The 22,433-nt window shown below is 37.2% G+C and overlaps 1 protein-coding gene and 1 pseudogene across 1 annotated transcript in view; one reads left to right on the plus strand and one right to left on the minus strand.

Annotated features, from left to right (window-relative positions):
• Nucleotides 1–22,433, plus strand: part of Cfap299 (cilia and flagella associated protein 299) — a 498,813-nt gene that overhangs the window by 187,212 nt on the left and 289,168 nt on the right. The gene's annotated exons all lie outside the window — the stretch shown is intronic.
• LOC128108999 (RNA-binding protein FUS-like) overlaps nucleotides 6,750–22,433 on the minus strand; it is a 45,028-nt pseudogene continuing 29,344 nt past the window's right edge.

Below are 22,433 nucleotides of genomic sequence, written 5' to 3' on the forward strand. Positions count from 1 at the left end.
CATCTTTTCCAGTCGTTGACGAATATGGTCCCATAGAACCCCTCAAACATTACAGACTATTGTCAGTGCTATTGGTTACCCTCCACAACCTGATGGTAGACCCCAGTTGCTGAAGACACTATGTACTTACAGCACAGAACATCGAGAATTAGAGGTGGAACTCAATGGGAAGCTTCACCTCCGCTGACCAGTGTTCACAGTGCTGGAGGTTCCTCTGTACACCACCTGAGGAAAATTAACCATCATTCTTGCCCAGCTATGAATATCACAAGCTACAGTAGCAACTGGCCTACAAGACATACCCTTCTGGTGGGAGGAGGGACAAATAAGATCAAGGTTGTTTGGTACAGTCTCAAGAAATCATATTATTTTATGTTTATCTAAAATTATTACATATATTCTCTCTTTTTCTTTCTCTCTCTCTCTCTCTCTCTCTCTCTCTCTCTCTCTCTCTCTCTGTCTCTCTGTGTGTGTGTGTGTGTGTGTGTGTGTGTGTGTGTGTGTGTGTATGTGTCTGTCTGTCTGTCTGTTGTTAATGAGGTTGAGAACCTGAGGGTAGATAGTTCATGGGTTCTAGTGGAAAACTTACTACTATTATTCTCCTAAAGGAATACATAGACCAATACATTATTTAACCCTAGTCAGAGAAGCTTCTCCTGGTAGATGGTATTTAACCCAAAGACCCACAACTGGACAATGTGCACAGAGTGAGATACTTTGGAGCACCCAGTCCTAAATGAGATGTCTTTAACAAAGACATGAAAACACTTCATGAAGGCTCAGGGGTCAATATGGAATAAGAGGAGGACAAATTGTAAGAGCCATAGGTGACAGATGACTCTCAGGAAACATTTTCTTCTAAATGCAGTATGGCAGATGTACATATGAACTCACAGATACTGTAACAGTATGTAAAGACCTGCACAATTCAAACTAGGCAAGATCCCAGATCAGAGAAAGAGAAGTGGGCACAAAGTTCCACCCCTAGCCAAAAGCTATTTGCAATTGACAGCTTCTGGCAGAAGGAAAATAAATTTTCTTCAGTGCAGTGACACTTGCTACATCAACCATACTCCAGGGCAGGACTCATGCCCAGGAACAGCTGGCCATCACAAAACAGGCACCATGGTTGTTTTGCTTTGTGTTTTTCTTTTTTAAATAGAGAAGGACAATGAAGTTGAGTGGGTAAAGCTGAGGGAGGTCTGGGAGGAGTTGGGGAGGGGAAAGAATATGATCAAAATGTACTGTATGAAAACTAAAAAAATATTAAAATATATAAAAATAAGAAAGGTGGAGGAGGAAGGGGAAAGAAAGAGGATCTTAGCATCAAAACAAAAACAAACCAAAACCAGAAAGTGAGGCAAAGAGAATGGGTAGAGTATGGAAAAGGGAAGGGGAAGATGTAGATATGCCAAGGATCACAGTATTGTCATAAAAATGGTAAGAGTTTATTAGTTTGGGTTTTTATTGCTATGAAGGGACACCATGACCATGGCAATTCTTATAAAGAAAATATTTAATTGGGGTGGCTCACTTACAGTTTCAGTCCATTATCATCATGATGGGGAGCATGGCAGCCTGCAGGCAGATGTGGTGCTGGAGTAGCTGGGAGTCCTACATCTTTCAGGCTATGGGAAGTGGACTGATTGTCACACTGAGGGAAGCTTGAGCAAAAGAGACCTGAAATCCCCTCCCCCCCAGTGACACACTTCTTCCAATAAGGCCACACCTCCTATTAATGTCACTTCCTTTGGGGACCATTTTCTTTCAAACCACCATGTTCTACTTCCTGGCCCCACAAAGAATGAATTGCAATAAAATCTAAGTCATCTATAAAATGTCAGTATTTTCTGACTTCAGAAATGTGTAGTTTTTCAGAATACCAAAGGAGTTGGTGACATATGTCTAGCTGACTTTTGCCTGTGGAGAGGAAGCCTTGGAAGAACATACATCTGGAATAAGAAGGGCTGTTTTGATAATTGTTTTATAATTTAAACTGAAAAAAAAAAACCCATGTGTCATGGTAAGGGGAAGTGTGTTTTTTCTATATCCCATTGCAGTAGGAAGGGGAAATTACAGTGATCATCTCATGATGGGCCACCTTGGAAATTACATTGATCTAGGAGCCCACACAATAAAACAATATGATGATTCTGCAAAGGAGCTTGCTTTTATTTTAGATTAGATATAAAGCACGTCCTAACCAAAATTTCTTTTAATTTTTTTATATTTAATTTAATATATTTGGATATTTTCATTAAAGATATGTTATCTTTTTTATAATCATTTACAAGTGTCAAACTTAGGTAGTTTGGAAATGTTATAAATTTCTGGGTTTTTTTTTCATCTTGCTTTTTCATTTTCATACCACTGTCTCTTGTTCTCCCAAACACTTGAAAGCCCATTCATGAAAAAAAATACCTGAAATTCAAACACATACATTGCACATACATGTTCATATTGTTTATCACTCACCAGTGTGACTGACTAATAGATGGCCCTAAAGAACCAGAGGTCAGCATTCAAATAGGCTTGATGTAGGAGGGTTTGTTCAGGTCTGAACACACCTCATGCAGATTTCCTCACTTATTTACTGAAGCTGAAGCCACAGGAGCCTGATGCTGCTCAGAGCTTAAAAAGGGAACTGACAGAAAGTTCAGCTCATGGAAAACTTTCTCCTACAAGTTAGAAAAACATTCTGGCTTCATCCTGCACATACATTCCGCCCCAAGGCTTCTTGCTACTGTTTTCCGAATTACTCATTGGCTTGATGAATGGCAGTCACAAGTAGTGTTTTTACTGCAATGTACAGATGTTGCTATTTTCCATGATTTACTTGGAGTAAGTAGAGGGCTTTCATGTTGAAAAAAAATCATTTTGGATGTACGAAAAGCACTTAGATTTCTACTTTTCAAAATTCTATATGCTACCTACCTCTTTATTCTAATTTTTTAAAGTAAATTTGTTTAAGGAACCTGTCTTCCTTGGCATTGATAGAAAGCAGATGTTAACAGCTGGATGAGGCTAGGAGGTTTAGTGGGAATAATAAAGAAAAATATGGTGATGTTGTTGAGGGTGAGAAGTGGGGTTAGAAGACTTGTAGAGAGCAGTAAAGCAAAGAAAGAAGATGAAGAAAAGCAGATAAAGTGAAGAAAATGATGCATGAAACATTTTATGGAGGCTTAGGGTTGCCTATATTTAATAAAGATCTAATTGGATATTTAATTCCTTTTTTTTTAAAAAAATTATTTACTTTGTTTGTTTCATATCTAGGCTGTAGTTTCCTCTTCCTCCTCTATTCTCAATCCCTCCTCCCACCCCTCCTCTGTTCCCACCCCCCAATCCACTGCTCTTGATTAGGAAAGGGCAGGTCTCCCATGAATATCAACAAAACATGGCATTTTAAATTGCAGTTAGACTAGGCACCTCCCCTAGTATTAAGGCTGGGCAAGGTGAACCAGTGTGCAGAGTAGGGTCTCAAAAGAAGGCCCTTAGTTTCTAAGACTATTAGATCTAGGCTTAGAACCCAGTATGAAGCATGGAGTATGGATGAGTTCCTTGGAAAAATTTCCAAGGTCTTTAGTACATATATGTATGATATTTGAACTTCGTGCTGTATTCACAATTGCAAGTTATTAAAACTAATCCACATCATATTAAATAATGTTACTTTTTCAAGGAGTCATGTTACATGCATTTTTACACTAGCAAACTAAAGTGAAATCTGAATAGTTTTCATAGGTATTAAAGGTTTTTTTCTGTGCTGTTATTTAGCTACATTGAAGAATTCTGATCATTATAGTTTGATGTTGATGCAAATATTTCTAAGATCTTTATGCTAGAAAAAGAAGATCTTTAAGAGATGGTGGGCTTTTCTTGTAAAAAATATTGGAAGATTTGGTTTCCATAATCTGCTAAAGAACAAATGTCATTAGCACTTTATAAATACTTAAGTACAATGGCAGAATATTTGTATAGCATCATGAGTTTTAAGCAGTCAAGTGTAAAATGTACAAATCCTATTTCAATTAAGTTTTTTTTTTTTTCATGAGACAGGGTTTCTCTGTGTAGCCCTGACTGTCCTGGATCTCCCTCTGTAGACCACGCTCGCCTTGAAATCACAGAGATCTGCCTGCTTCTGTCTCCCTAGTGCTGGGATTAAAAGCATGTGCCACCACCACCCAGCTTTAATTAGTTTTCTAATTGTTAAGTGTTGTAACAGAATACTCAGTGAGATTTTATATGATATTTAGTGTTTACAACTTTTCCTCATTTTTATTTGACACTTGAACAACTAACTTTTTCTTTCCTTGTTGCTTCCTTCCTTATGCCCCTTCCGTTATGTAGCCAGGCTGGTCAGGAACTAAAAATTCTGCTCCCTCTGGGGCTAGGATTTCAGGTGTATTTACAGTGCACCAGGCAATAGTTCCTTTTTTAACATGCATCTATATAATTTTTATATTTACATAAATTTTGCATGTATCTCTCTCTATATATTTTTGGTTTTCCAGTGATAACTGGCCTATCTATAAATTTGAACTTTTACATACCATACTGTATTAGAATCTGTGCTTATGCTGCTAATAAAATTTGTATGCTAAAGCAATAATTTTACTTTACTAGTCCACAAAGGACTCTCACAATGATAGAATGAAAAGAAGTGTTTGAAAAAAAATAAATGTGCTCTAGTAATTTCATCCTGCTGCATCGAAATCATATCTTGGCACCATTTTACCTATAGGACATTTCTTAAGATATTTTAACTTACTGAATAATGTTTATTAAGGTCTATAGAATTTTAGGCAATTTACACACTTATTTTCATACTATGAGGTAGTTTTTTTTACTAATGGACAATACTCCAATTCCCCTCTGTTTCTCTTGTTTTGTTTTATCACATCCACAAGTTTTTTAATTTAATACAAACCCTAATAGGAACAAATGATCCCAACAAAGAGCAGAGGGAATTATTTTATTAATTACTTTTCCTGTGTCTGTTACCAAATACCTGTTAGAGACACTTAGAGAAGGGAACGCTTATGTTAGCTCATGGTCGCAGGTTTAGTTTGTATGGCAGAGAGGGCTGGTAGAGCAGAGCCCTTCGTGTGGTGGAAGTCCAGCAGTCAAATGAATGTGGGATGCACTTTTCCTGGCCTTCTCCTTGGAATGTTGCTGCCCACATTCAGGATGGGTCTCCTGATTCAACTAAGTGTCTCTAGAAACATTCTCAAGGATGTACCCAGAGCTGCACCTCATCGCTCGCCTAGGTTATTATAAATCCAGACAAGTTGATAACGCAGATTAGCTGTCAGCCTGCCTTGTGTTCATGTTATGTAGTAGACCAGTTTTCTGGAGTGACTGTCCATGCACTCCCTGTGCTCAGAGGCCCCCCAGGTAGACTTGTAAAGTAGCAAAAAGATTCATGGTAACGGAGAAGGGTGGGAGCTGGAGAGATGGCTCAGTGGCTAAGAGCTCTGACTGTTTTCCCAGAGGATCTGGATTCGAATTCCAGCATTCACATGGCCACTCACTCACAGCTATCTATAACTCCAGTTCCAGGTGATCCGACAACCTCTTCTAGTTTCCTGGACCCTGCAAGCATCTGACCCACAGATACATATTCTGGAAAATCACCACCACATATAAAATGCTAAAAAATAATCTCAAAGGAAAAGAGTTAACTAAAACAAAATAGTATAAACATTACTAGCCATGTTTACTCTCCACCTCCTGTTTTATGTGCCTTTCTTATGACATTCATGATGAACTAGGAATTTCCACTTACATCTTATAATTTTCTTAAGCTTGATTTCTTTGTTTAGCACCTAAAAAATGGTTGTACAGAATGTATGTTGGTTTAGATAGTAGGAAGAACTTTGAAGTTTTTATCAAAATGGACCCATAGCTAAAGTATCTGTTGGGATCTTGGTTCAGGGCTATAAGGTTTACAAAAGCTCCTTTCTTAATGCAAACCTATGGTTCCTGTTCAATGATAATAAGACAGGCTTTTTATACCCAGATCACTATCTCAGAGTTTGTTATTAGCCCAGAAACTTGCTGTCAAGAGGGTTTCATCAGTCATGGTTAAATTGCTCTGGGTGGCCTGGAACCATTATGTCATTATCAGCTGGGGGAGGGGCTGGTCACACTGTTTGTAGTTTCACTAAGTTGTTCTATCAGCTCTCCAGAAGCCAATGCAAATCAACGGGTTCCGAGCCCCGTCAGAGCACACTGTAAATCTTTGTAACTTCATGGCCAAATGGTGAACCACAGGACCACATGACTCGACTCCCTTGAGACAGTCATGTTATTCCTGCCAGGCTTTTCTTCCCTCATTCATCAGCTGGAGACTTTCATCTCCTTTTAAAGTCATGGCCTTTCAAGTAGGGGTGAAATTACACCTGTCAGTAATAAATGTTCCCAGCGCTCTCTGTCATTCCGTCATTTCACAAAAAGAAATTAAAAGGAACTGTATAGTCTGTTCCATATGCAGTTAGCAACATTTTTTTTGCCCCTCCTCTATGGTACTTTTAAATACCTCTGTGTCTATGATTGTTCAGACTTTTAAACTATTCACAAAGTGGGGGGACATATGGAAATGCTGGGAAAATTAGCTTCTATGTGAGGGACCCATTATACTTAATAACTGCAGTAGACTTACTTGACAGGAAGATTTAACTGTGTACACAGTCTACAACAGCACTGGACATGTGCCCTTTAGCACACTGTTCTGTTTATTTTTTTCCGTGTTACACTCTGATAACTTTGTCATTGCCCATAACACCATACAGCAGTTGCACCTGGGCGGCCACTGTTTTGTTTACCTAGAGAACAAAGTTAATGTTTTATCAAATCCAGGCCACACCTGGGTTGGGGCATTAGTAGGAAGCTGAGTTCAAAACAAAATTGCAGCTTCATTTTGGCCTGATATTTGAACTCCATTGAGCAAATTCTCTTTGAATGTTTTGAGGATTTGCTATGCTGAGTCCCCAAAGTCAAAGATGAACAGGCAGTAGGAAGACTGAATGCATCATGTGTTGATGCTGCTGCTCGAATTAGTAGATCCTACCTAAGAGATCAGAATGAGTTCCATCTTTAGTGTCCATGCTATACATTATCCCAACAAAAAATCCTTTAGTTACAAATATACTTACGTTGATACACCTAACTTTCTGGGCACATATTTGATCACTGTTCCACAATCAAGATAAACGAGTCAATGAAAAATTAAAAGTCATTCATGCTAATAATGTTCTGTAAATCTTTTGATATTACTGAGAACTAAACTCAGGTATTCTGCATGCGCATCAAGTGCTCTTAATCACTGAGACATTTCTTTTTCCACTCTATACAATTTCCCTTCCTATCCTCCCAATTAACTGAAAAGCAGAGCCTAAATCTTTTTTACAGATTTATTTATTTGTTTTATATATATGAGTGCTCTATTGATTTATGCCAGAAGACGGCATTAGATCCCTCTATAAATCATTGTGAGCCATCATGCGGTTGCTGGGAATTGAACTCAGGACCTCTGGAAGAGCAGCCTGTGATCCTAACCACTAAGCCATCTCTCCAGGCCCTAGAGCCTAAATTTTATTATTTATTTATTTATTTATTTGGTTTTTCAAGACAGGGTTTCTCTGTGTAGCTTTGCGCCTTTCCTGGAACTCGCTTTGGAGACCAGGCTGACCTCGAACTCACAGAGATCCGCCTGGCTCTGCCTCCCGAGTGCTGGGATTAAAGGCGTGCGCCACCACTGCCCGGCTGAGCCTAAATTTTAATAAGCATGATGGACTAGCTCATTTTGTTACTAAAGAAGACATCCCTAAACTATAAATTAAAAATTTGTAGTAAGTTTGTTAAAGAATTATAAACATTTAGAAAATATTTTGTGCCCTGTCATTTAGTTTGGTGAGAAAAAAAAAAAACTATTGTCTTTATTTCAAGTTGAATTCATATATGGGGTTAAAATGAATTGCTGTTATTCAATACTGTGTTTTATAAAATGTCTATAATCAGTCTGAGAAATTAATTATCTCTATGCTATATCATTAATTGTCTTCATATCAAATAAATTTCTGTGCCTTTATTAAAAACGTTCTAATAATACTTCTACCTAAGTAGAGGTCGGACTTAGCACTCTCAAATTTTTTCATTAAGTTAAAAAGCCTTTGGACATGTCTAACATGGTTCTCAACAGGCTTGATATCCTAGATATTTTATTTCCTTTCAAAAGGTAAGACTGAAAGGAGCAAGCACATTAGTGAGAAGAGAGCATTAGCTCCTGCGAGCTGCTGTCTGGGTGACTTGCTTCTCACCACTGTGCACACAATGGATTCCGCACAGTCTTGGATGAAGTGCACACTGATTGCTTAAGCCGGGAAGCGAAGGCCCGGGGAGCTGTGCAGTCCCTGCGGTTACTGAGTGTCAAGGTTAACTCAGAAGTGAGGACTAGCAGGATGACTTGTAATCCATACCAGTTCAGTGCTGCCCAATGTATTATGTTATAGCAAAAAGCAGAGAACTATTATGAGGAAAAACTCCATAGGAGCATTGAAACACACAGAGTGCCGATACCCAAAACATCATATATTTTCCCCTAAGGTTAATTAACACTTTTTATTTTATGTTTTTTTCATGTTTTCCTGAATCAGTTAACACTAAAAACTGATGTAGCATGCATCATATCTTACATGTATTTAAATAACTCTTTCCACTTAACTCATCATGAGTAAAACTTACCCATCCTTCATTCTTCCTCTAAAAAGCCAGCTTACACGTGGAATGCCAATCTAAAAGGGAAAGGACTCAAACCTGCCTCTACTGAATACACCAGGCTCTGCTGACTCATGGAAAGCCTTACCTTCTTGTAGGAGGAAATAGGGAGTGGGTTGGAGAGGCTGGAGGGGCAAGAGGAGGGAAGAGGGGGATCTGTGATTGGTATGTAAGATGAATAAAAAAGTTCTTAATAAAAAAGGGGGGGCCTTGATCTAATGCACACCACAGATACTTTCACTAAGGAAGATGGTTCTGGTTTGATGAGGGTCGTGGAGAAGAGCCATGAACCAGGTACAGGGCTGGAGTAGTATGTGTTATGAATGTTTTAGGAAGACTGGCTGTCTCTCAACGGCTGGAGAGTCAAAGCTAATATAGTGTAGTTGGTTTTTCTGCCCATTTTCCTTCTTGTTTCCTCTCTTCATTTCCTTCTGTCCCTTCACTTCCTTTCTCCTCCTCCCCCTTTACTGAAATGTTAAATACTAACAATTGCTGGTAATGTGTCATTTTCTGAATGTGGTTAAAAGCCTTGAATTTCAAAGACTTGGTTTAAGTTTTTTAAAATGTTGTATAAACATTGCTTACCCATGCTGCTAAAATATTGTTTGAAGTGGAAATGTTTTGAAACAGTATCTGATCAAAAGACCAAATCATTATCTTACTGTCAACATGTGGGAGACACCTTTGCGTACATGTGTGCCAAAACATTGTAAGTCAGCACTGTGACTCGTAGCCCGAGTTTCCCCTCTGCTCACTGTTACATTTCAATGTGTAACCACCAGGGGTGGGGCATGGCTCAGTCTGTAAAGTGCCTGCCATGCAAGGGTGACAACCTGCCCTCTGATCCCCAGGTTCATGGACAAGTTGGGTGGAGAGGCACTTGATGCTAATGCTAGTACTGGGAGTTGGGAACAAAGACAGGGAAATATGAAGGCCAGACAGTTTAGCCCATCTGTGAGGTCTATGCTCAGTAAGAGACATAGTCTCAAAAAAAAGCTGGAGTGTAGCTCAAGTTTTCCTGTGTCTACCCGGCTCCTGCAGCCGTTCAGACCCAAGTAAACACACAGAGACTTATGTTACTTATAAACTGTATGGCTGTGGCAGGCTTCTTGCTATCTAGTTCTTATATCTTAAATTAACCCATTTCTATTAATCTATAAGTTGCCACATGGCTTGTGGCTTACCGGTACTTTTACATCTTGCTTCCTCTGTGTTTGGCTGGTGACTCCTAACTCAGCCTTTTGTTCCCAGAATTCTCTTCTCTGCTTGTCCCACCTATACTTCCTGCCTGGCTACTGGTCAATCAGCATTTTATTTATTAACCAATCAGAGCAACACATTCACAGCATACAGAGCGATATCCACAGCACTGGAGGCTTGCTTGGATGGCTAAGCAGGTGAAGGCACGTTTGGCTAAGTCTTATGGCCTGAGTTCAATCCCCAGAACTCAGACTGCTGAAGGTGAAAAGCAGCTCTCACAAATTGTCCTCTGAAAGCCATAAGAACCATGGCATGTTCCACCCTCTATATCACACCCAAAAGAAGTGCAATTTTAAAAAAAAAAGTGGGATGGACAGCCTTAGGCCTCCATTGACACACGCCAGTATGCACACATATAGATACACAAACACACACATATACTACAAAAATAAGTAAATGTCTACCTGCTAATTATATTTTAAATACCACATTACATTACAGATTTTGTCAGTGGCAAAGTGTATTGAGTTTTATAAATACTTTAATAGTATTCTTTCTTGATAAACTGTACTTTTGTTGCATTAATTCTGTGTTGCTCTCTAAGCAGCCAGCATATTTTAACTAATACTGGAAACAGAAGACGCTAATATTTAGCAATATAGATCTTAGTTTTCTAGACCTTGTGAACTCTGCTTTGGGCTTAAGAAACTACAGAGAACCAGAGAGGACAATGTAGAAACCAGTGACTGTCTAAGGGTATATTTGACAAATCATTGTGTTCACTTGGTTGGGCAAACAGTGATATGGAAGCAGATTGAAATAAATGCCAAGTAAATAACAATACATTCACTTTTGATAGTTCTTACATCTGTTTCTAACAAAGGTATTGTTGGTTATTAGAACTCAGGCTTACTTAAAGCGCAAACCTCCAAGAGTATTATATTAAGTGTGCCTGAAAGATTAGGAGCCTGAAGCTACTCAGCATGGTGTAGGCATGCATTACTTTCATCAACACTATCTTGGAAGTACTTCGTGTCTTTTATGTTTCACTGAGCAACCTCTACAAGAACTTTAGGCAATACTAAGTTACTTTTATTAAAGAAAACTACATTAAAATTCTTGACTATAGAATAGCGAATGTTTCTGGGCCCTCAACACCACTTTCAAAGTATACTACATTGGTTGTCATTCTTATCTTCGTTCCTTTCAGCTGTTAGACAACTGATTGTGTCACCAATTATAGATGACCTCATTCCACCACCCTTTAGGGAAAAGGTTCTACTTAATTGAACTAGTCTACATCATTCAAGATATCTAAGAAATCATTTCACGGAAAACTGTCACAAATATTATAATACACCATATCCTATCTCTACATAATTTTTCACTTGTACATCTTCCTAAGCAAACTTTGGTTTTATCTGTGTATATTTAGATAGTACGGCTAGAGCTACATCAAAGCAGTTATTCTTTGTGAACCTTAGGCCTTCTCAGCCCACAGACAGGTGGTGTTATTGGCTATGAATACAAATACTTAGTATAATAAAGGACTTCAAAATGATTATAAAGTTTTACATGTTTACATTTTCTCTGTATTAAATTATAGATAATATTCAACAAAATGTAAATATAAGTATCTGAATAGCCTCAAGCCAAAAGGACCAGGTCACACTTTTACTTTTCAAATGAAGGAATCACAATGAGTGTAGCAAAGTGACTGTCCTAAGACCACAATAGAAGTTGACAGCTAAGTCAGTTGCAGCCAGGATTCCTTATAACCAGGGAACACCTACTCCATCTTATCACAAGTTGTCCTGGAAGGCCTAAGAATGCATATCACTTGTTATACTTTTCAGACTGTGTGAGGTTCTAATTGTCTCCTCAGACTAGTCACATAAGAAATCTAAACATGTCTTTTGACCATTGTATAGAATGCTGAGAAAATAAACTGATAATGGAGCATCTTTGGAAATGTAAAATAAGACACATCTATATGCATATGTATTATAAATAATATGTGGCTTAAGCATTCTGAATACTACATGTTTAATAGTTTAACAGTACTAGCAAATCACATTGATAAGAGAAGTAGACCCTCACATCATACTTTGGAAAGTTATCAATGTCTATATGAACTCAAATGCAAGTAATTTTTGATATAGCAATTCCCACATCAATGTCTATATGAACTCAAATGCAAGTAATTTTTAATATAGCAATTCCCACTGTCAGAGCTTTATAGAAAAAAGAATTATATGAAAAGTATAAATGAGAGCTGTGGTGATATTGTGTTCCCCAATATATCATGCACCCTAATAAATTTATCTGGGGTCAGAGAACAGAACAACCACTAGACAGACACAGAGGCCAGAAAATGGTGGCACACACACCTTTAATCCTAGCATTCCAAAGGCAGAGATCCATCCTGATCTCTGTGAGTTCAAAGCCACACTGGAAACAGCCAGGCATGGTGACTCATGCCTTTAATCCCAGGAAGTGATGGCAGAAAGCAGAAAGGTATATAAGGCATGAAAACCAGGAACTAGAGTTGGTTAAGTTTTTAGGCTTTAGAACAGCAGTTCAGCTGAGATTCATTCTGGATGAGGACCCAGAGGATGAGGAATTGAAAAGGTGAGGTGGCTGTGGCTTGTTCTGCTTCTCTGATCTTCCAGCATTCACCCAATACCAGGCCCTGGGTTTGTTTTTGCTAATAAGACCATTTAAGATTCATGCTACAGAGAGCATTATAAAATAGAGCACCAAAAAGCCCAATAGCTACATAGCTCACCATTGATTGAATATTTTTTATAATAATGGAATTGTGTATATCAATTGAGTCCTGAGGGAGATATGACAGAAGGTTGATACTGAAAGGAAGGGCTTGGGAATGTTGTCTTTTGTTATCCATTTGGTTTCCATGGAATATTTTATCTTTGCCTAGAACTGCTTTTACAGCACCACTAACATGTATACAACAGTTAGCAACTGAATTTTGTTCATCCAATTATTTTAAAAGACCATCCCTATTTTACAATAAAAGTCTTTGTGAAAAGGAAACTTGAAACCATAGGAATGAATAAGTCTAAGTGCATAGACTTAAGAACTGAATGATATCAGGAATGCCTATTATGCTGTAATGAAACGGTAGGATCAGATCCTTTGTTGTGCCCTCAGGGTATTGACTAAAGAAAAGCATCATTTAAAATGCTTTGCCAGCATCTATTAGCTCATGTAGAATCTGTTCAATAACTACAGCTTAAAAGATCTACTCAAAGCAATAAGAAACATATAGCACTCTCAAAATGGAGCATATAGACCTTAATCTAAAGAATTTACATGAAGAAAGTAAAATAGTTCTCTAAGGTGGAGGACCAAAAAGCAAATTGAGAGTTGTTATATTCTGCAAACAGTATCATAGTCTTAAGGGTGACAGATCAGGGTGAGTATAAAGTATCTACATATAATAATACTGTGCAAGATATGTGGATGAAAGTTGGGCAAGAAAGACTATGCTTGTCTTTTTCAGAAATCTGAAGAAAAAATGATAGATCATGTATGGCTGCAGAAATAAGAGTTAAGATGCGCAGTATTAAGTCAGCTTTTTAAGAGAAAAAAAGATCTGCATCATGAAAGAAAGGAAGACAAACATTTCTCAAACACAGATATGGTATTGAAATAAAACCCAGAAAGCTAAGAATTTAAGAATAGTCAATGAAATCCTTTTCAAGTTCTTGGTCAGATTTTTATATGGAAAGTGTGTCGTTGATTTAAAAAGTTTATGTTCTCTTTGTGTTAGGAAAAAATAAAGAGATACATCAAAATACTTTGCAGGCGAAATGGTGTAAACCAAATATCAAAGAATTTTGTAAGGAAAATTTGAAACACAAGTCAAAATCATAAACTGGTGGTAAAAATAGAGTTAATTGTCAGCTCAACAGAGTCTGGAATCACCTGGGAGATGAACTTGCAGACATGCAGTTGTAGGATGTTCTTGATTATGATAATTGACGTGGGAACACCTGCCTATTGTGGGTGGCACTATTCCTTGGCTGGGGATGTGTGTGCATAAATGGAGAAAGGAACTGAGGCATGGTATACATTCATTGTTCTTTTCTTCTTGATTATGGATGTAATGGGCCAGCTGTTTCAAGTTCTTCTTTTACTCCCTATGATGGACTATGAGCTGAAATAAACCTTTTATCCCTTATGCTGTGGTTTTGTCAGGGTATTTTATCACAGAAACACACACACACACACACACACACACACACACACACACACACACACACACACAAATAACATATACTGGCACTCTAAAATATCTCGTGGTCTTGTCTGCTGAATGAACTCTGGTTATTTCCATGTTTTTTTCTACTACTCAACTAAAAAGTCATTAAATATATTTCTTCCTGTCCAATTAAAGATGAGGTGATAAATGACAATAATCAGATTTTAACTGTGAGAGATCAAAGCTCATACTTTCCAATAATAGAAATGAAATAACAGATTTCAAGCACATGTGAAACCGTACTAAATATGATTCATTAAAATAGAGGAAGTGTGATACACATTTACAAAATACAAATAACAAGTAATTTTGGCTATCTGTTTTAAAGTCATTTATTAATCAGGGGCAATTTAAAAGAATTGGATGTTTTATTTTAAATTATTATATAGTAATCAGTTGCTGAGTTTGAAACAAGATATAAAAAGAATTACCTGTATATCACTACTATCATACCAAACATTTAGGAGAGATTATCAATCTTAAATTCAAACATTATTAGGAATGAATTATATATCAAACTCATTAAATCCAAATGCCACAAGGTGGCAGTGGCTTTCTCACAGTGAAATAATTATATAGGCCATTGAATGGCCATCATTTTGGAGTTGAAATTTGAACTTTGTCTTACATTTTGGATAATTAAACTTTTGGCTTAAGGTACATTGGATTTTTAGAATATATTATGTCAAAAACACTAAATGTCTCATTTCCACCATTTTTATTACTTTTGTCAATACTACAAGAAGGAAAGAAATAAGGCAAGAAAGCTTGTTAATTATTTATTATGTATAGGACACCTAACTGCTGTGGGATGGTCTGTATGTCAAGTGTGTTGCTGATTGGTCAATAAATAAATCACTGATTGGCCAGTGGCCAGGCAGCAAGTGTAGTCGGGATAAGGAGGAAAATAAAGCTGGGAAGTGGAAGGCTGAGTCAGAGAGACACTGCCAGCCGCCACCATGACTAGCAACATGTGAAGATGTCGGTAAGCCATGAGCCATGTGGCAAGGTATAGATTAATAGAAATGGATTAATTTAAGCTATAAGAACAGTTAGCAAGTAGCCTGCCATGGCCATACAGTTTGTAAGCAATATAAGTCTCTGTGTTTACTTGGTCGGGTCTGAGCTGCTGTGGGACTGGCGGGTGACAAAGATTTGTCCTGACTGTGGGCCAGGCAGGAAAACTCTAGCTACACCTAACCAGATATTGTACTTTTATATTGAGTCTTTATAATATGGCTAAATATTTATATTATATTTAATATCCTAGAAATACTAAACTCAGTAGCATAATTTCTTTTATCTACAAACACAGTACTATTAATAATGAGGTATTTACTAAGTGTTTAATAAAACTGTAATAGTCTGCAGACACCTATCATTGGCTGACACTGTTTAATTTGCCTACTTGTAACATATGTTTATGCAGACATTATATATTTAGACATTTATAGGATTGCCATTAGTACAATGGTTTGCATTATCTCTCTCTCTAGTACTTTGGGCCAAACTGAAATGGATAAACTTGTATATTGTTGAATTGTTCATTTTCCATCATGAAAATGACTCATTTTAAATTACTATTTTTCTACTCCCATAGAAACTATTGCCACATAAGAGTAAAATGACACAAAGAGTCCAAAACATTGAGAGAATAAAATGACATATGTCTGTGGGAACAATTTTCAAATATGAGATATGCAATCCAAGTAATTTGACATTGTTATTGTTCTTATATTGATGTTTGGCATTTAATGAATTGTACTTATGGGAAATTATGCATAAAATCATCCATCAGTACACTCCAACACTTGGACATGCAGCACATGGCCATGCCTTTGCGCAGTACACTTACAGACATAGAATCTTCAGGGTCAAATGTCACTATGCTTGCTGGTAACATAATATGATATGTGACTGTTTATGAATGGCTAATCAATGAGTGATTCCAGAGATAATTAAAAGAACAATTTGCTGAAAAGGGATGTTCATGGAGGTGCCAGGGTGGCATGATTCTGAAATAGATGTTCTGTTTTCAGGCATAGTTGATAAAGCTCTCTGTGAAAGTTTTGTGACTGAACACCACAGTGACTTCTTTAAAGAAGTCCCCCAAACTGTTTTGGAATGAATCTAGTAAATTTTTAGTTTGGGTTTCCTGTTTGCCCAGCAATTGGGTAACTTTAAATTATGTTATGATTGCTTTAGGGTAGTGCTTTAACATATGACTATGCAAATGAATGTAGTTCAGTGTCTTTATTCTTGTCAATGGGCTCATGAGTTTAATTAATCATTTAGGATCATCTTTAATCAACTTTATACTGACTGATAGTGTTTCCAGGTTCATTTTTCTCTTTAAATCTGTTCACTACATGATGTCAGAAGAGCACTGACTTTTGAATGAATTATATTTGTGTTCAAATTTTGGTATAGAGACTGGATAGCCATAAGATTTTCATCAATTAAACATTTATAAACTGAGGGACAGATCCTGATCCCCCTGCCTGGGTACCCCACAAACAGTTCTAGCCAAACAACTATCTTCCATATCCAGAGGGCCTAGTCCAGTCCCATGGGGGCTTCACAGCTACTAGTCTACAGTTCATGGGCTTCCACTAGTGTGGCCAGTCATCTCTGCACATCTTCCCATCATAATCTTGATGTCCCCCGCCTGCAGAATCCCTCCTCTCTCTCATTGATTGGATTCCTGGAGTTCAGCCTGTTGCCTGGCCATGGATCTCTGCATCTGCCTCCATCAGTCACTGGCCAAAGGCTCTGTGATGACGGTTAGGGTATTCACTAGACTGGTCACCAGAGTAGACCAGTCCAGGCACCCTCTGGACCACTGCCAGCAGACCAAGGTGGGGTCATCCTTGTGGATTCCTGAGAGCCCCCCCCTGCACCCTGCCTCTTCCTATTCCCATGATGTCCTCATCTATCATGGTATCTCCCTCCTTGCCCTCCCACTCTGTCCCTGTTCCACCTTGACCCTCCTGTTTCCTTATGTTCTCATGCCCCACTCCTCACCCTCCACCTCCCCCCTACTCCCAGTCCACTCATGTAGATCTCATCCACTTCTCCTTCACTGGGCCATCCATGTGTCCCTCCTAGAGTCTTTCTCTGTTAGCTAGTCTCTCTGAAGCTGTAGTTTGGAGTCTGTCCATCCCTTTCCTCATATCTATTATCCACTTATGAGTGGCAAAGGGCTGATCTCCAAAATGTATAAAGAACTCAGAAAGCTAGACATCAAAATACTGAACAATCCAGTTAAAAAAATGGGCTACAGAGCTTAACAGAGAATTCTCAACAGAAGAATCTCAAATGGCTGAAAGACATTTAGGGAATTGCTCAACATCCTTAGTCATCAGGGAAATGCATATCAAAACAATGCTGAGATACCATCTTACACCTGTCAGAATGGCTAAGATCAAAAACACTGAAGACAACTTATGCTGGAGAGGATGTGGAGCAAGGGGAACACTCCTCCACTGTTGGTGGGAATGCAAACTTGTACAGCCACTCTGGAAATCAGTATGGCGGTTTCTCAGAAAATTGAGAAAAAGTCTTCCTCAAAACCCAGCTATACCACTCTTGGGCACATACCCAAGGAATGCTCAATCTTACCACAAGGACACATGCTCAACTATGTTCATAGCAGCATTATTCATAATAGCAAGAACCTGGAAATAACCTAGATGCCCCTCAACTGAAGAATGGATAAAGAAAATGTGGCACATGTACACAATGGAGTACTACTCAGCAGTGAAAAACAATGTAATCATGAAATTAGCAGGCAAATGGATGGAACTAGAAAATATCATCTTGAGTGAGGTGACCCAGACTCAGAAGGACAACATAGTATGAAGCTAACTTCTTACCTATTCCCAATGCATAGGCTTATGCTCCTGGACACATGAAAATGAGTAGTTATAATTTAAAAGAAGAATTAAATATCAGATTTCTTTAAATTTCCCTTTGGTTCATGAGTTAAAGTACTCATCTATTAGTTGAGGAAATTACTGTCTTCCTCAAGTTTTATCTAAAGTAAACATTTTATTTTTGTAGCTTTAATGGGATAATTTGAAACTTTCTTTCCGTTCAATTTCTTTTCTCTGAATACAAGATCACTTCTTGCTTTAACAACTATTTTAGATACAGGTTAGAAGAGAAATATTTGATTGAGTTTGAATATGAATCATCACAAAGATAGATTTAGTATCTGATGTATGCCAGACACTATTCCACATTTTGAAAATTCGGGGTGCATGAGACAAGACTTTTCAGAAAGGTTTAATTGTATCAATAAATTGTTTATATAAAAGTGTTTATTGCTAATTCAATATGATAAATACATCAACCAAAAATAATGCAACAGGGCAAATTCTTCAATTTATCCACAAACCAAGTACTGGGCCATATAGAAAGTAATATACTTAGCTTGAATATTTTAAAAGTAACATTTTTTTCTTGTACTGAGGAAGTACGGAGTGCTAAGGAGGATGTATTGAGGGAAAACATATTAGAGGACCAAGGAGAATGAAAAACATAAAGTCATCTAATGATGCATTGTTTAAGGTTTGTTAGTAGGCAGAGCAGGCACCTAAATTTCAGTAAAATAAGCTGAGATAATAGTTAAGGCTAGATCACTCAGACTTTCAATGCCATGACATAGGCATTATTATAAACAGTGATCTACAGGATTATTAATTACAAAGGTCTTCTGTGACTATAAGTTCTGAATATTATTTCTTGTCATAGCAGAGCAAAGACTAGTAATAAGAAACAATTGGAAGAATGTTATAATAATCTGTGCAATAGAGGATTTGAGATAAACTGGGGAAAAGATGATCACTGAATAGGAACATAGCAGTCTGGATGATACACTCTCAGCTCTACACAGGGTTGTTTCTCCCTTCAGGTTACCACACAGTATTTTCTGTTGTTGTTGTTTTTACTATATTATGGTATAATATTATATGCTTATATAACCAGTGGTCATTTTTTTGATTAGTCAGACCAGATGATACTGATTAACATTGTGTCTAATTTAACTATAACAAAATGTCCTTTCTTGGATAAAAAAAAATGTATATTGACATCTTTTTAAAAATTATTTTGTCTTAAAGTATGTTAATTTCAGTAGCTTTTATAAGTTTTCTTTATGATATGAACTGACATTTTTGGTTGGTATAGCATAGTGGGTTCATATTTAAATGATAACTTCTGCTCCAAATACTAGAAGCAAATGATAAACTACAGCGTTACAATTGTTAAACTTAAAAACAATGTCACTAAATTACAAGTATCTAAAACCACAGTCTAGTTGCGGTGTCGTGGTTGAAAATAAAAAACAAACATCAGCAATATTGGTATGTGAATTGCATAATAATTACACACACATGAGTATAAGTACACTTGTTATTTTTCATATATGACAATAACTTTCAACATTTATTTTCAAGTTTCTCTGAGTACATTCAGCATTTAAATACAATAGAATTAAGAGAAAACATATCCTCAAGGAAGTAGAAGTTTATAGAGTGCACAAAGAAGGCCACTGATGGGATTTTTAAAATCCATTTATTTGATTTATGAATGAAAGAAACAGTTTGAAAATAATTTTCTTTATAAATAGTGCAACATTATTAAGCATAATCCATATTGTTTTGAAAAGGCACAATATAAAAGATTTACAATATTATAAGAGTGACTTACCTGACATCATAATGAAGACATAAAATGATATTAAGAACAACTAAACAATCATTTTTTCCCTTTAGCATGTCTGTTGTGAAATAATTAAAATTTTTATCTTAATCCTTTTTCTTTTTAAGATTGAGAAATATAAAAAGGGAGATGTATTCATCTTACTCTTCCAGGTAGCAGTCCATCACTGCGGGAAGTCAAGTCAGGAACTGAAGCAGACAGGAATACTGAAACAGGAGTTGATGTAAAGGCCATGGAGTAGTGCTGCTTACCAGTTTGCTTTCCATGGCTTCCTCAGCCTGCTTTCTTAGAGCACTCAAGACCACCAGCCCAGAGGTGGCACCACCCACAGTGAGCTGGATTCCCACACATCAATCATTAACCAATAAAATGCACCACCTGCTTTCCCATGGCCAATCTGGTAGGAACATTTTCTCAGCTGGGATTCCCTCTTTTAAAATGATTTTAGCTTGTGTCAAGTTGACATAAAGAATAGCCAGCACGATTGACCCTTTGTCCTATTGACACAGAAACACATGACTCTTAACCTACAACCCTTTCTTACTTGTTCATCCCCAGGATCTCATATTAATATCACAATATAACCTTATATAGCTTGGAGACACACTTAAAACAGTATATACTCTACTTTATAAATGCTCACTAATTTTGTTATTGTTCAGAAAGTCCTCTTTAACTTTGGTTTGAGTAAAGGAATCTGATCTTGAGTATTGGTCTTGAGGTTGACTGATAAGTTTTAGGCCTCTTGAAGGTCTCTCCACCGTTACAACAAACTGAATCTGACCGAATCAGGAACAGTCCAGGTTGAATGAGTAAAGCACTGCCCAGCTATTCCCTGGCCACAGAGAGGAGACAGGGACATCAGACCAGAAGAACCACAGCCTGTTTTCTGGGATGCTGCTTATATATCCTGTGGGAGAGGTCTTGCGCCTCTCTGGGGGAGGAGCTGCATTTGGTGGGCTTTGAAGGGGCGGGTTTGGGGAGGAGGTGCATTTGGCGGGCTTTGAAGGGGCGGGTTTAGGGAGGAGCTGTGTTTGGCTGGCTTTGAAGGGCTGGTTTAGGGAAAGAGATAGGGGAGAGGAATTGAGGTGGGTCTTCCACCAGACTCCTTCCAAACAATGACAAAACATATTTTTTATGTTGTGCTATGATTGAAATACTCTCAAAAGTACCGTTATAATGCACTTAGAGATTAGATTGTAGTTTTGGAAGATATCATGAATTTATAGTATTGTTTAAGTGTTTCATCAAATTTGGTTGATAAAAGAGTTCCATTTAGTGATTTCCAGATTAAGTAGAATTTGCTGAAATGTAAAACATTTGACCCTTTGTCTAACACAAAATGAACAATATGTACATAATGAAATAAAACTAGCCTTATGTAATTATAAATACTGAGGTAATTATAAATCATTTCTCACTCTGCCTCCCAGATGAATCCAATAAAAGGATTTCAGTATATGATATAATTTATAATCCAAAGTTTGTACTTTTCTTGATATATCCATCCTATCTTGGTCCAGCTTTATAATGTAGTCTAATTTATTAGTAATCTATAAAGTTCTGTGATGTGAAATTATAAAGTACTAAATGAGTTTAGGGCCATTCATAGATTTTTTTTTTGTTTATAATACTTGAGGTCCTTTAGTTCCAGCTTATCTTGAATTTAATAGCATCAAGCTGAAGGCAGCTTCCACAGCCCCTGTCAGGGCAGCTCTGAAGGCTATATAATAAAATCTCCCTGGGAGCTAAAGATCTAGAATCTGTTTGTAATTTCTCTCTTTCTCTTCCTGCTATAATAAATAGCCATTCTACAGTATACACCTAGCACCAGTCTCTTAGTTTAGTTCCTCTATTATTAACTGAAATAAATATTAAGTAGTTACAGTCTTAAGTTTTGTGAAAATGTGCCATTCAATAAAAATCTAATGTGAATTCTCCAAAACAAAGTTGACTGCAGGGTGGGCATTTTAGTATTGTTAATATAGCAATAGCACCTTCTAAAACTGATCAATGTTTAATATGAATTAAGAACTGCTATGGCCTCTTTATATTCTCTAACTTATTCTTGTACATGAAATTAATGAGTGAAACATAAATACACGATTAATAGATTAATTTTTATTTTAATGATTAGTTGTCTTCTACAACTGTCTCCAGGTTTCTTCGAGGTAATGCAACAGCAACTTCAAGAAATGAATGTGAGTGGCACTTGTTAGTATTGAACAGAATGACAGGCATTCCTTTTTTACTTGTAGAATTGTAAAAGTCATGAGCTCTAATTAAACTTCATTAGTTTGGGCCATGATTCAACTTATGGCCCACTGATAATCTTTTTTTGCTTACATATTAGACAGTAATAAAAATTATATATTCCTAGAAGGAACTTCACATATACAAGTAGCTAAGCCATGAAAAATAAATCTTATCATTACTTTAGTTCAAT

Source organism: Peromyscus californicus, unplaced genomic scaffold (genome assembly GCF_007827085.1).
Source record: "Peromyscus californicus insignis strain IS unplaced genomic scaffold, ASM782708v3 Scaffold_13__1_contigs__length_99412109, whole genome shotgun sequence".
Classification (NCBI taxonomy): Eukaryota; Metazoa; Chordata; class Mammalia; order Rodentia; family Cricetidae; genus Peromyscus; species Peromyscus californicus.